Source organism: Buceros rhinoceros, unplaced genomic scaffold (genome assembly GCF_000710305.1).
Source record: "Buceros rhinoceros silvestris isolate BGI_N320 unplaced genomic scaffold, ASM71030v1 scaffold4949, whole genome shotgun sequence".
NCBI classification, from domain to species: Eukaryota; Metazoa; Chordata; class Aves; order Bucerotiformes; family Bucerotidae; genus Buceros; species Buceros rhinoceros.
This window is the reverse complement of record NW_010433164.1, coordinates 139272-145776: the sequence shown is the minus strand read 5'-3', so window position 1 is coordinate 145776 and position 6505 is coordinate 139272. Positions and strand designations below refer to the sequence as shown.

The 6505-nt window shown below is 38.3% G+C and overlaps 1 protein-coding gene across 1 annotated transcript in view; it reads left to right on the top strand.

Annotated features, from left to right (window-relative positions):
• SLC6A11 (solute carrier family 6 (neurotransmitter transporter), member 11) overlaps positions 1–6505 on the top strand; it is a gene marked incomplete at its 5' end in the record, with an annotated part of 61335 nt that overhangs the window by 985 nt on the left and 53845 nt on the right. The gene's annotated exons all lie outside the window — the stretch shown is intronic.

The following is a 6505-nucleotide window of genomic DNA, read 5'->3' as shown; positions in this document are numbered from 1 at the left end:
GGAAAGAGCCATAGATCTGCAGGAGGGGGTTGTCACTGGTTTCTATGTTGGAACCAAAGAGTATAAGAAATTGGTGGGTTGAAACTTTTTGTACATTAAATTTTCAAATGTCTATTACTGGCTGAATTTTTTTGTTTGTTTCCGCATTTAAAATGAAATGTTTGAAGTGTAGTGGGGTTTTTTTTATTATTTAGAAAATGTCAGAGTGAAATTTTTCATCTTTCTTATCCACACGTGTCCTTCTCTCTATCAAAATGTTGGCTGAAACTATTTGGTGAATTCTGTCTGCATTTGCCAACTGTGCCCGTCAATCTGGTACCGCACTTTTCATCTCAGTATTTGCACACACGGATTCATGCAGCCTTTCTTTTACCAAGTCACTGTAGGAAAAATGCTGAGGCAGATTGTCGAGGGATATGGATAAGCATGAATAGTTTAGAAGAAAGAGCAGGGAGAAAAACCGAGGAGAAAAGTAGAGAGACTCAAGGGTGATATAAGGGGATGACAAGGCAGATGTCCATATGTCTTTGAAGCATGCACCCCAGGGAGGTACAGAAGTGGTTGAGAGTTGTCTGAGGAGCTACAGCAGGCAGCGAAGAAAGGAAACTGAGCGAAACTCATTTTCTTTTTTTCCATCAGAAAGAATGCCTGACGTTGGAGAGCTAGTCTACCGTAGTATAATCTGACCCAAGGGTGGAGGAAAAACCATCTCCTGTGAATGCATGTGTGTGCACGCACGCAAGGGGGTGCAGAACTGCACTGAACTTAAAAACGGCACTGGGAGCAATCTTTTGCTGCTGGGAGAGGCTTTAGTGATTTTGGAAAGGATGTATTTTCCATTTCTGCATTTCTGTGGCTTCTTCATATATATATCACAGGAGATTCCTTCAGCTTACACTGTTTCCCCGGAAATAGATCTTGCCTTTTGGAAGTAATTAAGGTGAAACTTAAAGATTTTTTGACCCTTTTCTTTTTCCTTTTTATTTTTCCCCCCTAATAGTGTAGCTAAAACCTGAGGTTACTGGATGGTGGAATAAATTTTATTTGATTTTATTTCAGTGTGATTTTATTAACCACCTTTCCAGTGAGGTTAGGTGAAACAGCATGAGAAAGGACGTGGGATGATAACCGTTTCAACAAAGCAGAAAAAACTAGCAGTCTTGCCACAGAAGTGCAAAGAAAATGGAATTAAAACCCAGTATTCAGCTTTATAGGTCTCAAGCTTGAAAAAATGAGATCAGGGTCCTGTAAGAAGTAGACTTGGGACACAGCTACACTGTTTCAATTGGTTTCCAGTGAGCAGCCATTCTGTTTCCAGAATCATGCAGGAGCAGACTGGTAGATTCCTGTGCTCCTCTGGAGACACTGTGGTGGTCAGCAGTCTGCCTGTGCAGAGCGTCCAGTGCTCCTCCAGAAACGTGCAGTAAGGACCTCTCATTGCCAGAATGGATCACTTTGTCCAGTTCTGTTCCTGTCATTAGGAAGAAAAGCTTTTCACTAAGTGAATGTGTGACATTGCAATTGATTTCCAGTGATAATTTTTTTTCCTGGACATAAGTTCATTTTTTAGCTGTATTTAAGAATTTTAATAATATTATTCTTGCTGCTTGTTGCAGCCAAAGTCCCTAGAAGTCTCTGCTGTCTCCCTGCCTTCCCAGACCAGCTAAACAGAGATGTAGCAGTCGGGTGGTGTGGATGCTGCAAATGGCATGCTCTGAAATGTCTGCTGGGCTGCAGCTTCCATATGTGGTACACTGGCATTTCCAAGGTTCATGTTTAAGTTCATCCAATCACAGCCGTTCATGCTAGATTGAATTTACTATATGCTCATTTTTAGGAAACATTTAATATTGACTTCTCTATTCTTACCATAACATTAAATGTGGTTTTGGGCTACCCTCTTAAATTTGCTGTATGCTTGAATTGGGTGGAATGATTTCAATGGAATAACACATTTATTCAAAGCAAGAAACTTCCTAAAGTTTTATCACCTTTGAACCGTTTTCAAAGGAAGGTGTCTGTGGGACAGAACAGCTGGAGAGAAAGAGAGCAGGGCAAACAGAGATGAAGTGGAGAAGGGGAGAGGGAGACTTACCATCTTCGTACAGCTGCGTGCTGTGAAATATTCAAGAGGCTGCTTTACTCTTTCCTCTTTTTACTCTGCATCCTAATGCATTGTGAAAAAAAATCCAAGCCTTAAAAGCTGTCATAAAGTAAACCCATCATTTCCAACCAGCACTGCCTCTGAATTCATCTGCTCAGATTATGAATATTTAATTCTTTAAGATATTAAATATATTAAATCTAACATAAAGTTTAACTCCAGATGAAGTGATTGTGTTGCAGTTAAAGAGAAGTTTCAGACTTTTCCATTACTGTTCTTGAAAATCGTTGCTTTCTCACAAAACATTTTAGTTTTCCATTCCAACAGATGCATAATATCAAAATACTTCCAGGTGGTTCTGGAGGCTTTCAGGAGATGCGGTTTTGTGTCTTTTCAAAGATTTTGCCATGCATTATTCAGTCTTAGAGTTGATGTTATTTGTATGCTAGTCTTCACATTTAAAATGTTGCATGTATACTAAATTGCGGGGTCTTTGAACAGGAAATTCAGAATCAAAAGGAGAGAAATATGTCAGTGTAATGTTCTCATAATGATATGTGTATATAGGAACTTGCCGAGCTTGATAACATGTGATACCAGTCTTAGGCAGGAGTGTTTTCAGTAGTTGGCTTCAAATGCTTCCAACGATGAGGTAAGAACTAGGCAGAGGGTTGAAGAAAGTTAATTTTCTACTAATTGTAACTATTAGTCTATTATTATATTAGTCTATTATTCTAGACTCTGATCATTAGGGCTTGGTTTAGTATCTTATTCTTCCGAATTATTTTTGATTGCTATGTACAACAGTTCTGAGTATTTCAATAACACACATACTGATGTAGTTGCTGAGTCTTGCTCATTTTTGATCTTCCTATAACACTTGTGAAATCTTGAGGTACCAAGGAACCAATTCTTTTTTTGCATCTTGACTATTTATTAATTAGATAAAATGTCCTTGTGCTCTAAACTTGGAGAAAGGAACACCAGAAGCTCCTAATCTATTTTTCCTAAATTGCTTGCTAAAGTCATTCTTATATTTCCTTTTCTTCTTTTTCTTTTTTTTTTTTAATGCGAGTTTGGGAGTTTTTTCAGATAGTGATCCCTCCTCTGAGCTCACAGCATCTCCTCACTTGTAGCTATAATTCCATTTGAAGTGAGGAGGCTGGTAGACTTAGTTATACAGAGGCATTGTTGTCTCTGTCTTATCAGTCCTTTCCTTTTCTGTTCAAACATCGTGCTTATTTTCTGCATACAGCAACACATCCCTGCCTGGTGCTGCTAGTGTTAGTGTGGAACCCTGTCAGGTACATGGGTTTATAGACTCACAAAGTTGTTCAGGTTGGAAGCGATCTTGGGGAGCCTCTTGTCCAGCCTCTTGGTCAAAAATGATCAACACTGAATCAGAACAGTTTTCTCAGTGCTTTGACTGGCTGCATCTTAAAACCCTCCAAGAACAGAGATTTTACGTGTCTTGGGACAACCTATAGTCTAATGCTCATTTGCCCTCATGATAGGAATCACTTCTTAATTATCTTTTTCCTACATGTAGGTTCATTCCAATATTTAATTTTGTTACCAAATTACTCATTTTTTTTTGCTTAGCTTGTTATTTCTGTCACCCATTCCCGATTAAATCACAATTCTGTGTCATCTGTGTTACTGTGTAACAATGGATTGAGCGTCTGCGATTACTCATGCACACAACATGACTTGAAAATACTTTATACTAATAAGCTTAAGTTAATAGCTGAATTATTTTTTTTTATTCTTGGTCCTTACTTTCCTAGTCAGCATCATCGGCTTGTTGCTGAAAGGGAGTGGCAGCTCGTACGTCTTATGTTTGAAAGCAAGTCACAAAGAGAAAAGCTGGACTCCCTATAGAGGGGAAACTAATATAATAATGACAAATAGATTTGGATCCACAGACTGGTTTAGGCAGTGACTGTATGACATTTAATAAATGCCATAAACTGCCCTTGTCTCCATACACAATATCTCTTACACTTCTTGGAAAATCAAGCTAAGACCCTTTTGGTCTTACTGCAAAGAGGTGGACCTCATGAACCAATAATGCAAAGTCTGCTGAAGAGTTCAACAGGTCTGCCAAAGGATTTTAGAGATAAATATTGCCTCAAAGGCAGAATCCAGCTCACAGAATATTTTTAACTTATGATGTTGCCATATGAATTTGAACCCCAAACCATTTTCTTTGCTATATATTTTATGGCAGTAGATTATGTTCTTAACTAATGGTTTGGTTACAAAAAGTAGACAACAGAAAAAGCTTATGTACCCTGCGAAATAGTGAACTGTGTTCAGATTTACAAGGCATTCCAGTTGGTTCTCTGAATCCTTTCCATAAAGGAATTTGGGAAACACTGAGAAGTGTAATTATTTGTGATATGATTTGTCTGGGTAACGCTAATTTGAAAAAAATCTAGATAGCTGGAGGAAAATTGATTTTGGTCTGGAAACACTTAGTAAACAAAAAATTTATACCTATTGTAAAACTGTAGGTCAGGTTTATCATTTTATGACAACACAAAGTTATCATTTTCTGATATGAAAAGTTAAAAATTTTTCAAGTTATTTAGTATTAGAATATAATAGTGCTTGTATGACTAGGAAGACCAGGACTCATATATATTTTTGCGGTCTTTTTGAGTCAATTCTCATTAACATCATAAAGACCATATTTCTGTTCTTTTGCCAGAGCCAAACCCAAATAGTTCTTCCACACTGTTTTGTGTTTCTCCATTAGCTGCCGGCCCATATGTGGTGAGAAATCCTTTTCTCATCATTTCAGGATCATCTGGAAGAGGGATGAATCTCATAAGAGTCTGTTCAAATTTTTATGACACTGATTTGTGTATCACAGAGATAGGCTTCAGTAATCCCTATTATGCTGACTGATTCTGGCTTCTGAATCTTTTGATAATTTCCTACTCTTTATATTGAGTTCCCTGAAGTTCAACATCATCCTCTCCACTTCGTATAATTAACAGGAGAGGCTAATCGAAATAGAGGCTGGTGCTGAAAGGTAAGGTCAGGAATGTTCACACCGGAACATGCAGAAAGCATCAACTCTTTCATAGGTGTCCCCTCCAAAAAGAGGTGGCTGTTGCTCAAACAAACTTGCTTGGTTTTCCAGGTCATAACCAACTTTGAGAGAGCCTTGCACGCTGTTGCATCAGGCTTTGACTTGAAATCATGCTGGAAAATACGAATACGGTTCCGTTTACCATTTGCTACCCCTTTTCACTCGGTAGGTGCTCAGAAAGCAATGCTGAAAGGTATTGCTGTGCTCACCCCTGGTTAAGCGCTGCTTAAGAAAAAGCACTGACACAGCTACTCTCTCTGCATGAACGTGACTTGTCTAAGGCACTTGATTAAATAGTCCTGCAAGTCAAAAGCTAAAATAATAGATGTTTGATTACACAGCACCTCCTCCTGAAACATTTATGACTTTTCTCCTAATTTATGATTGGATAGCCCCATATTCTCCATTGCATCTCTAAAAGGATTCTGTTTGGTTAAGAAAGTAAGTTGCAGTTCAACATTGTAAGCTATGAGACATGTCTTGTGAGCTTTCTTGGTGAGGCAGTTAGCATATAGAAACACGGAAGTATGAGCCACTCTGCGTTTTTCACTTGTCGCTTTCGTTATTAATTCAAGTATTTCACTTTCCACCGTGACATCGTTGGAAAAGTCGTGAGCACCTCAGCAAAGCAGAGAAGTTTCTTCTCTATAAGGAGCAGCAGTACCGTTTTACCTACCGCAAGTAAGCAGGATATTGTGATGAATACGCATAAGCAACGGCATGATTTGTTAATTTACTCTCATGCTACTGAATTTTTCTTTTTCCTTTGTATGTGCATAGTGTCCGAACCTGTGATGTTCTTCATGCTTAATGGTTCTGATGGGAGACTGCCTCATTGTTTGGGAGACTTGGTTAGATTCTGTACAGACTCCTGGATTTTTCCTGGTTTGAGTGTTTTATTTAAGACTTTAATATAAAACTCAGCCTTTACAAGGCTGTTGTCTAAGTGTGTTTTATAGCTGTGATCAAGATGAGGGTCTTAAGCTGGACTTTGTGAAATTCATTTTGTAACAGCGTGTCTGTTGTCCTTTCCACTGCTGCACTGTTCCTTACTTATTAATTAGCTCCAGTGATCAGTTTGATTTGCTGATCTGAACACAATGAAGGGCCATTCTAAGGGTAAACTGTCAAGAAACTTTACGGAAATCTGTATTAATTCTGTGTGTTGAGAGACCAGAGATAAGAGAAAACAGTAACAGATAAATAAATAAGATGGCCAATGAAATGACTAAAATATCCTTAATTAGCTGCCACATTTCAACAAGCGTATGTAAAAGTATAGAGTCCTGGGTGTTTTTTTT